Source organism: Leptonotus elevatus, chromosome 2 (genome assembly GCF_054856555.1).
Source record: "Leptonotus elevatus isolate MCC_2025b chromosome 2, RoL_Lele_1.0, whole genome shotgun sequence".
NCBI lineage: Eukaryota > Metazoa > Chordata > Actinopteri > Syngnathiformes > Syngnathidae > Leptonotus > Leptonotus elevatus.
In genome coordinates this window covers 6936215-6947455 of record NC_141240.1, presented here as the reverse complement: position 1 = coordinate 6947455, position 11241 = coordinate 6936215, and the positions used below count along the sequence as shown (strand labels likewise).

General features: G+C 39.1%; 1 long non-coding RNA gene across 1 annotated transcript; it reads left to right on the top strand.

The window, feature by feature from the left end:
- The first annotated feature begins 9696 nt into the window (after window positions 1-9696).
- On the top strand, window positions 9697-10835 carry LOC147178294 (uncharacterized). The gene is made up of 4 exons (XR_015094144.1): window positions 9697-10430; window positions 10516-10566; window positions 10639-10671; window positions 10753-10835. It is a non-coding gene; the product is annotated as an uncharacterized LOC147178294 (long non-coding RNA).
- Window positions 10836-11241: the final 406 nt, after the last annotated feature.

The following is an 11241-nucleotide window of genomic DNA, read 5'->3' as shown; positions in this document are numbered from 1 at the left end:
GAATGGAAGCATCTTCCTCTGAGACAATGATGGAGATGAAGATAAACACCATTCTATTTTTACAGCATAACTCCACAAGCTTTGTGAAGACAAATGCCCATCTCTGTGCAAGAAAAAAGGTGTCCCACAGGGACCATGTGTGGTCTTTTATGACTTCTTCGACCTCGACAGTGACAAAATGAAAGCAAAGACAGACCCCATCCTAACAGAGTTAAATAAAACTAGGCCTCTTAGTGTGAGTGTGTGTGTTTTGTGTGAAAAGCTGGGCAGCCAAGAAGACAACCTTATAAATGATTAAAACAGCCCGGAAAGAATATCCAAGTGTGTTTGCGACTGTGAGCTTCCGAGTGATCGACCAGAAAGTGGGTATTAATCCCATGAGCTGTGCATTTGACACTGCTGACTCTCAACGCCAACCTCAATTTCCTGAAGGCATCCTGGAAGCAATCTGGAGATGTTCCAACATTCTTGTCTCTTTTGTTAATTCTCTCAGTATTCCTATTGATTAGTCCAATTTACAAGGCTCCTTCTGCATTTGCTGTAGCCTTTCCCAGGGATTATTGGATTTGGACGCGGGGTTGTTTGGCTTTCCTTGACTTAAAGTCACATTAGTCTCTGTTTATTGATATTATCATTGAAGTGAACGATTCCACAATAATGTCAAATTGTTGCTTGTTACACTGTTGAGGTTCCATTAGTGGCTGAGAACCAAATATTGCAACTAGAAGACAATGTATCCAGTAATATTCACAGCATTTGACTTTTTTCCATATTTTGTTATGATTACATTTCATCCCAAAATGTAATACATTATTTTGTTCCCCGCAAAATTCTGCACACAACACCCAATAATTACAATGTATTTTTTATTTTATTTTTTTCCCTTTTTGCAAATTCATTAACAATAATTGAGACATCACATGAGCATAAGTATTGACGAGTGTTGTAGTCAAGGCCACACCAACCAAGACCAAGACATCGAGACGAGAGAGTATACAGACCGAGACAAGACCAAGATATTTGGAAACCTCTTTTTAACCACACCAATTCCTTTTGTGAAGAATTTGCAGACCACTTCATGGGGAAGGTCGACACTATCAGAATTAATATGTTATCCTCTCAAAATAAATACATCTGAGTGTCTGTCTCTCCAAGAGGAAATGACAGTTTTGTTCTGGTTGATGCTGAGACTAACAAGTTTTCTCATCAATGAGGACCACCACATGTCTTTTAGACCCAATTCCAACAATAAAAAAAAAAGAAGAAGTCATTTTATGGACTGTTTAGAGACGAGCATTTAACAATCATGAATTGCTCTCTTCATACATGGGTCTGGCCTGCTGCCTTTAAAAGGGCAGTGCTAAGGCTCCTGTTAAGAAGAGCCATTTAGATTGGAATGATCTGAATAATTTCAGACCGATATTTTGAAATTCTTTCAATAGTTTCTAAAGCCGCGTTTCCACCGCAGGACGTTCGGGTATGGGAAGGGGGGAGGGACTTTCACAGGAACCGTCCTCTCAGCCGGGCCCGCTTGTGGCTGTGTCTCCACTGCGGAGTACGACCCATTTCGCGAAGTCACGAGTTTCGATCGACATGTAAATGCCGTGCGACGGTTTCTCCCGTGACGTCACCCAAGCAACGCGCGACGAAAATCACAACAACGAGGAAAGAGAAAAACTTTAGGTGGTTGCTGTTTTTCTTTGCTTTTTATTTTATGTACATGGTGTGGATGGATGGTTTGAGTGAGAGGAGACGGCGTCTAGATGAAGAATTTAAAAAGGCTAACAGTAGAGTGGAACAAAAATAGGCAAAGGATTATTAAGAGAATTGTTTTGGTAGTATTTGGATATTCTACTGAAACTTTATTATGAACACTCAAGAAAAAATAACACATTTCACCTAATAAGGATTGTTTTTCATTTTAAGATAATCAACATTTTTAACTGTGCTAACTATTGTATTTTCTTCTCTAGAAACATTAGTAAGTATAATTTTGTGCTATGAAACAAAGTGACGTCAGAACCACAGTAGGGATGTTTCCGCCTAAAACAGCACATTTGCGTAAGCCTGGTTTGTTAAAAAATTATCATTAGGAACAGCAACTGTGTCAGGCTGTCAGCATCAAAGTATGCAGAGTTATATTTGCCTTTAAAATTTCCTTTGAAAAGAAGTCAGACGTCAGACGACCCTTGCCAGGCCAGCCTATATCGGGCACTCGCTTAGTAGCTAGCAGCTAGCCACCATAGCCGCTAAAGCTAGGAACAGGCACCACATATACAACATCAGCGTTTTTATTTATTTATTTTTCAAACATCCCTAATTAGCAAATAAACATGATGATGAATTGATGTTTCTGGCAACAGTTTATGATGGCAATTTAAGCTCTCCACCAGCTCTAACTATCCAACTTCCAGTCGGGAAAACGAGTCAAGTCAGCGGCCATGCCACCATGCGCTGCCATGAACAGCTTCAAAATAAAACTATATCCAAGGCACTGATTTCCATGTATGACTGCATTTCGGATGATTTTATTTAGAATTTGGCTTTCTCAACGGGATGGTGGCATGTTTTCGCCTCGCATAGCATGAACAGTTGTTGCTGCGGCTGGCTTGAAGATTTTCCTAATCTTAATGAAAACAGTCAAACAACTAATTTGCATTTCATTAGATGAGAAGGACAACATAAAAAGGTCAAATCAACCACAGAGAAAAAAATCTGAGTAAATGATACACAAACTGCTAACATTTGAAAGAAATGCGACATAAACTCTTTACACTTGTTGAAAATTTCTTCCTACGGCTCCTGTAATCACTCCACATTTTACTAAATGTTAACAATGAGTAGACAGACTGCCAAAGAAAAACGAACAGGTTGCATGTCTCATATGTTTTGCAAATGAGTCCTTACTGTACTAATGAAGCTTGACTTTGGATACAATCTTCCCAAAACAAACATGGCAACAAGTACAACATCTCTCCCAAGGGACTCTGATGCACCACAGCTATGACAAGCAAAGTGTATGTTAGGGATGTCGAGTGAACACAGTTTGTGGCATAACCCATTATACTTTCAAGTGGAGGAAACTTTGTGTTGTACACTAGTCTTAACATGCACGTCTCCCCCTAAAGGGCACATTGATCATGCAAATGAAGCCTGGGCATATTTATTCACTAGCCAGACTCCACCAGTCAAGAAGGCTCAACATTTGTTTTCCTGGTTGTCACTGTGTCTCCAGGGAGCTGCGCGCCACCTGTTTTCAATTTCAGGCGTAGACGATATTAGGCAGGCCTCCACATTTTCACTGAGAATCGGTTGGGCATGTTAGCCTGCAGCCTCTCCGGTTAAGCGCAAGAGCAAAGAATGAGGCAGAAACTTGACAGCCAAAATGATTGATGAGCGGCTAATAATTAAGTTAAAACATTAACCTGAAAACTATATTGTTTAAATAGTAATGATACACTGTTGTCGCTTTGTAATCAGAATTTTTTTTTGTCTAACATTCCACAGAACATTTCCACTGGTCTAGTGTTTTCTAGCTGCCTGACTTACAATACTCAGCAGCTCCACCATATAGACTCATGTTATCAAGATTATGGTCCAGTGTTTAAAGCTAATTGTCATTGAGTCAGCAAAAGGTTGGTCACTTTTACATACTCAACTTCAACTCATTATAATGTATCTAAAATTGAAAAAAAAAATGGCAAAAACGGACTTATGAGCAGCTAATAATTAAGTTAAAACATTAACCTGAAAACGATATTGTTTAAATAGTGGTGATACACTGCTGTTGCTTTGTAATCAGAATTTTTTTTTTCTAACATTGAAAATGTGTATTAGTTAGGAAATCAATGAACTGCCACATAGAACACCAACATTTATTTCTGCATATATTACATTTGTTAAGTATGAGTTAAGCAGCAAAATACAGCCATTTTATCCACCTCAGGGTGTCGACTGAAGATGACATTACAGTTACTCAGGGCTCAGGCAACGACCAATCACAGCTCACGTGTTTTCTGAAGCTAAACTGTGCTTGGTTGTTACCTGAGACCTGAGCAACTATGATGTAATTTTTGCTCGAAAGCAAGTGGCAAAATGGCCGCCTTCTGATATTGATAAAAACTGCTGTTTGATAAACACATTTTCAACTTGGAAATAGTTCAAGAAATCTTGGCGGCAGATATCGCATATCAGCCACTTTTAATTTATCATAATTTACTTTATTGAGGACTGCAGCAGGCAGAGCCACCATCCTCAGACTGGTACGGTCCCAACCAAGCCTTGTTGCATGAACTGATGAAGCGTGATGTCCCACCTTCCTTTGGTCTGATATTACTGTCAATGTTCATGCAGTTATTGCGTTGTCATTATGTTAATCATTATGTAAAGCACCACTTATTGGTCATCATGTCACAAAGTGTGTGTACCTGTCACCACTATACACAACAAAGTTATCGTCACTCCAGGGTGGTATTCCATCAAACCGGATTAAGTCTTATTTCAATGAACCCGGCTCCTTTAAATCAAAGTTCCGTTCCATCACGGTGGGTTATATAAATCCTTACTCAGTAACCATGGTAATTTATGCTTTGGTTTTGAAAGGACGGTTAGCTAAGTGTACCAGAGAGAATAGATGGGACTCAAGAAAATTAATAAAAAGAGAATAGACGGGATTGGAAAGAGAGGGAGAGAGAGAGAGAGAGCGCGCGTTAACGTGTGGTGCTGTAGTAAAACACCACTTCGGTTATGTTTTTGGTGAGGAATTAGCATTTTAACATGGCTAAAAGCTCCAAAAAGTTGATTTTTCACCTTGCTGTCCCTTTAAACTAATTCATATAGAAGTCACACATCAAATGAAGCCTTATATTTATTATCATCATTATTAAGTGTTCTAAAAACATATAGTCAAATAAAAAAATTATGTGCCCACCCCAGATTGCTGCTCAACGCCAGATCTTCTGCTGATGTGAATGTAGAAGGCAGAGGTCTCCCACCTGTGGCAGTGGCCTCAGTCTTTTTTCTGGTGGCTACAGTGGTGGGCAATATATTTACAGCTCAACACCTATTTAGTCTTTTTTTTTTTTTATATACATGTATTTTGTTATAGGCTACTTGCCAGTCTGGAGGATATTTTTATATTTTACCTTGCCATGATCGCTTTTGGCTGCTGAGATGGCTCCTGTTGAGATGTAACAGTGACAAATTAATATGTAGGTCAATTTGAAGTGCTTTACAAAAAAGTGATAATTAATAGTCTTATTGATAGCAGTATTGCCTTTTTTGTGAATTATGTCTTGAATTCCTCATACAACTCCATCATTAACTTTTGTTCTGTTTGTGAGAAGAATACTGCTCTTGTTTTGCTGTCTTTTGACATGATTGATTGCCACTTTCACCTATCGACTCCCCAGGGTTTCTTATCTACCCCGGGAGCTCGCACAAAGCAGGCTATGCAAACCCGTCTTGGTTTAGCCTTGATTAGACGCGGCTGGATTGAGTTAGTGGAACGACTTGGCGCTTAATTCGGAGATGGTGTTAGTTCAGTTCAAGCCACAATTTTTTGCATGAGCCTCGCTTTCTTTAGCTGCGTTGATGGAATACCCTCCAATTCACATGTTGATAGACTGACAGTTATTTTATGGTGGGAAGCATGTTCCATCCATCCATTTTCTTAACCGCTTGTCCTTACAAGGGTCGCGGGGGGCGCTGGAGCCTATCCCAGCTGGCTTCGGGCAGTAGGCGGGGTACACCCTGAACTGGTTGCCAGCCAATCACAGTGGGAAGCATGTTATTTAGTTTTATTCTTTGGCACGCAAAACATTTTCACTTGTAAGTTGTAACCTTTTTTATCCTTATTGAATTTGAGTAAAAAAACATGCCATTATCAGTAATAAAATAGAGAGTGATTTTTAAAGGTTGGGTCTGACAGATTTCCCTCAAAAAACAAATGCTGGATGTATACAAATGAAATGTGTCTCAATGAACACCCCTGGTCTTCTGCTAATGTGTGGTGGTCATTTTTGTCCTCAACAACTACTCCCCAGCCTGTATTTTGGCCTGTTCAACATATTTGGATGGAGACGCTTGGGCTCACCTACGTATTGTTAGAGTAGACAATATTAAGTATTGTACTCTTTGCGTGTTCAATTAACTGAATGGTGAGATTCTGTTGAAGAAGTTCCTTTGCAAAGGTATTAATTACCAGAAGCTTCTGATCACACAATTGAAGTCACCCAAGCAGTGCTCTGTTCAAAATGTGTACTTCTCTCCAGCCCACATCATTATTTATTCACAAAGAGGGTTCATAGAAAGGTCAGCCCACAACACACCTGGTTACAACTGAATGAATACAAGAGAATCCGTTCCCATGGGTATAAATCAGATTAGAAAAAATAATAATAACAATAATAATAAGCCTGACTCCCTTCCGACACAGCAGAATCCCGGGACCTCCCATTAGATAACGAATAAATAGACAGACCCGTTGCTCTTTCTCATGAAAGTAACACAGACAAGAATACAATTCATTGAGCCTACACTGAGTCAACTAAATCCAAAACGGCTAAAATATAAATTAAAACTAAAAAACAATGTTAATAACTCATCATTCCCTCATTTGAGCTCTTGAGAGCTCAACACATTAAAACATTTTATTATTATTTTTTTTTTCAATGGTTGTGTGGTAAAAATAATTATCCTTAAAACATCCCTTTAGCAGAAGAGAGGAGGTAGTTTAGCAATCATATGACATTAAAAAACAATTTGATACATTTAAAAGATTTTTAGTGGAATAAGCATAGCATATGTGAGGCTTAACATAAAATGTTGTTCATTAAAAAGTGTCGCAATGTATCGGCAGACGAATATGTGTTCTTTGAAGCCATCTTGTGATGAAGTTCTGTTGAATGAAAAAAGTGACGCAATAGTTCTTTAAGAATCTGGGGTAGACTACCCAAATTCTTCGATTTGTCACGGGATTATTCTGCCCGAAAAATTTTGACTGTTCGTGAAATGATTGCCCAAGAAAAGGCACTTGACTTGATCCGTTGACTGATGTCCTCAAACGGTGTCGAATAATGTCGAAACGGCCGCTCCAGAACGATCACTGGGTCAGCTGACGTGGCTCCAGGTCGGAGGTGATAAGATTGATGATCATCAGTTGATGAGATAGCCGAGCCTGGCACGTCTCCGGAAGCCTTGTAGACCAGATGTGGAATTTTCTCTGTGCAGAGAACGGCACAAGATTTCCTCACCAACCCCCTGGGGCCATTCTCCTAAGTGCAGAAACTTTTCATTTTTAGTTTCTCATAAACTCACATAACTTTTATTTGGAGAAAAAAAAACCCTGATAGGTTTTGTTAGTTGGGATTAGTAAATGTTATTTGGTTAAGATCCGTAGGTCCTGTGCTGTTGGAACAGGAAAAGATCTATTTTTGTGACATTAAAATAGAGCCCAGCCTTTGATTGAGTTGAATGACATTCGCTCATTCATTAATATAAGACAGAGCTTATAAATATTTATTTTTCAAATAGGTTTTGTTCAATAATAGGTAATTTTTTACCATGCCTAAATTTGTTCTAAATTTGCATAACTGTGCCTTTCATATCTCTTATTCTCTTCCCAGAATCCCATGACCGGCCGAATCCTGGCATGCTGGGAAAAACTCACATATATTCATATTATCTATACTCTTTTGCAAACACTGGGCTCCAAACATTACATTTTTCAAATGTGATTCCGAGATAAAATATATAATATAATATAATTACCTTCATTCGGCGAATATGCATTATTGTCCTTGCTTGCTTCAGACTTACTTTGCGATCGATTTCCTCTGGTAGATTTCTTCATATTCACACTGTGGATTATCACTTTCAAACTCATCCTGTCAATTGGAGTGTAGGCCGATACCCCACAACCTTTTTAATTTCGTTTTTAAGTTTGATTTTAATTTTCTAACTCGGCTACATTGGTTAAGTTCTTAAACATAAACTCCCTCATTTGACAAAGATCCACTGATTTTTTCAAACACGTCAAGATAAAGGGAGGACAAAATAGAGACCTCATAACTCAAAAAACGTCATAAATAACTCAACCCTCTAAATCAGGCCATGAGATAAACAAAAGAGCTACAAAACACTATAAAACTGAGCATAAGCAAATACAACTTAAGACACTAATATATGATGACTTTGGGACCATAAAAAATAGAGGTAACCATAATACTCTAATTCTCCTAGAGTCCCAAAAATTATTTAAACTGCCAATCAACCTCACCTCTTTTACAGATTAGTGGGGCTGAGGATAAAATCACACAAAATTTACAAATATCTACCATTTCCTAGATTTAATCAAACTAAAAATCATCTTCAAACTGCTAATCTTTCTGGGATTTATAAATCACAGTGGTGTTAAAAAAAAAATCTAATTTAGTCATCAAACTCTTAGTCTTTTACTTGTTACTACTCATTTTATTCTATTATTTATTTTATACTATAGCTGCAGCTGGACGAAGTCCAAAAAAGTTCCTCACGGGGAAAATAAAAATATATCATATCATAACATATTAATAAAATTCCCATTGTACCAATTCAGAAACTGATTCTCCCAAAAAGATAGGCAAAAATTTAGTAGGCTATAGATTGAAATAAAATTTCTCAATCCCACATTTCAAATTTACATATGTCGTTTCCAATTTTCTGAAATATCTTGCTATAGATCACAGTTCCCCACTCAACACATTAAAAATGCCTTGCATATCACTATGTAGCATTTTACTGAATGGATCACATCTCATTCCGACCACCAACTTTCTCAGTCCAGACCCCCAGCAAAAGGCAGGACGGCAGCTGTTGTCAATGTTCAGTCCTGGCCAGCATGGCGGCTGCTGTGGCAGCAATGTTCAGAGCAGGCATTTAGATTTCCTCTGGATGCAAAACAGCCATAGGGGAGAAGTCACTAGAATGAGGCGTATACACAGTCACTGGGCATTGAGGAATTTGAACATCATGTTTTTCTTAGGCACAGGACGAGAAGACTGTTGCTCTGCGGCTTTTGACCTTTGATCTCTGCCACATCCATTCAGACGCAGTCTGCAATGTGGATCCGATGACAGTCTTTCTGAGAGCTCACCTGATCAAAAAAAATGCACACTCGTTGATACAATGCATTAAAAATGCCAGACTGAGGATATGGGATCATAGCAAGACTTCCTGCTTTCTCAAAAATGTTTCGTAAAAAAACACAGCCTCTTTATTCATTATTTTTTTTCAATACCCCTTCAAATAGCTACTATAGCCATACAACGTATCAGCAGCTGGGGCGCATCCCGTTCGCAGTTTGTAATCAGTGAAGGCCATCAAACCCTCATCTGCCTTGGAACTCAAACATCAGTTTCTGAAATGACACACTCAAAAAAAAACAAATATTAAAAATCATTATCAACATGTCAATTTCAAAAACATTCATAACTCCTTATTCAACTATCTTACTTCCAGCCACAGCTATACAGATGTAGGCATAAATATATCAACTCAACATAGCTCAAACAAAATGCCATTATTTTATCATTACTCTTTATTCATTTGTCCCGAAAAGGGAAAGTTAACAAATTAACCATCGTCATCAATCATTAACTCTTTGACTGCCATAAACGTTATAAAACGTTTAGCATAAACCTAGGGAAGGGCGCCGAGGACGTTAAAAGACGTCCCCTATGTTTTTTTTTTATTTATTATGAAAACGGGTGCAGGAAAGCCTTGGGCAGCTGTGCTGAAAATATCAGGCAGATCAGGTAAGTTTAATGACTCGTTTTGGCCTCTAGATGGCAGCGATGACTCTCCTTGCACTTTGGGTGTGCCGCCCACCGTGGGCGTCGGTATAAAAGGTGAGGCGGAGCTAGAGTGGAGTGGAGAGGTAGATGGAGAAAGCAAAAAACATGGAGGACAAGAAAGCAAAAATGACGACCGGTGGCAAGCAGCTCACGCTTGATCGGTATTTTCAAAAAGAAACCTGTGCTAAATTGAATGTTGGTGGCGATGATGATGATGATGGCGACAACGAGGTTGACGCCGAAGTTGCGGCTTTGACGCGACGTCTTCGGCCACGTCTTAAAGCGACGCCGGTTAGCGGTGCTAACGCTGGAAAACGTGGTGCACGTCCAAGTACTTCTACAAACGCGGACGTTGATTCGGACGACGAAGAGTACCCCGAGTCGGATGGCTATTCTTCAGAGGAGTGGGTACAGTCTGATCTTCGCGAAAGTGATTCGGACAGCATTTCCTCCGCAGAAGAGTGTGACGGTAAGCGCAAACTTGCTATGAGATACTTTTCCGGCACGCTGCTAGCACCTCGTGTAACGTGAATGTACAATTCATAGATCGTGGATCGTGCTCACAGCCACAACCTACAGTTTCCACGACAAAGAGAGGTATAAAAAACGTGTTTTCAATACACTGCAACAACAAAAGAAAACGGTCTTTCGATATGATTGTAATTGTATATATTTCTTTCAGCTGCAGCTCGTCGGGCTCAAGGTGACGCGTCTCACCGTGAGCAGAATAAAGGTAAAAAAAAAATGATTCTCCAACTCAGCACGAGTAAAATATTTGATGGTAAATGTCTTCTATAATTTACAGAATGTGCATCAACCAGCGAATCCAAGAAAAAAGGTAAACATATATATTTATATATATATATTGCTTCACACTGATCTAAAATAAATATTATGATATTGAAATGTATATTTGCAGATCCCAAAAGTTCTGGCTGGCATGAAACAGGCTGGCAGCCAAACACATTCCTGTTTACTGAAACTCCAGGACCAAGGGGTGCCTCAGCAGAGCTAAACTCAACCCTGCCAGCTGACTTCCTGCAACTATTCCTCACAAACAAACTTCTCCAGCACATTGCAGACCAAACAAATTTATATGCACGGCAATCCATGCAGAAGCAGACTGAAAGTCTGCCACACTGCAGGAGTCGTGCTTGGAAGCCAGTGTCTGTAAGTGAATTGAAAACATTTTTTGCACTCCAATTTCTTACTGGGTATATAAAAAAGCCCAGTATAGAAATGTATTGGACTCAAGATGAAATTGAAACCACACCATTTTTTAGTCGCGCGATGCCTCGAAACCGCTTCCAGCTTATCTGGAGTTACCTACATTTTAACAATAATGAGAGACATAGTTCAGATGAAAAATTATTTAAAATCCGCCCTGTGTTCAACCATATTGTAAATA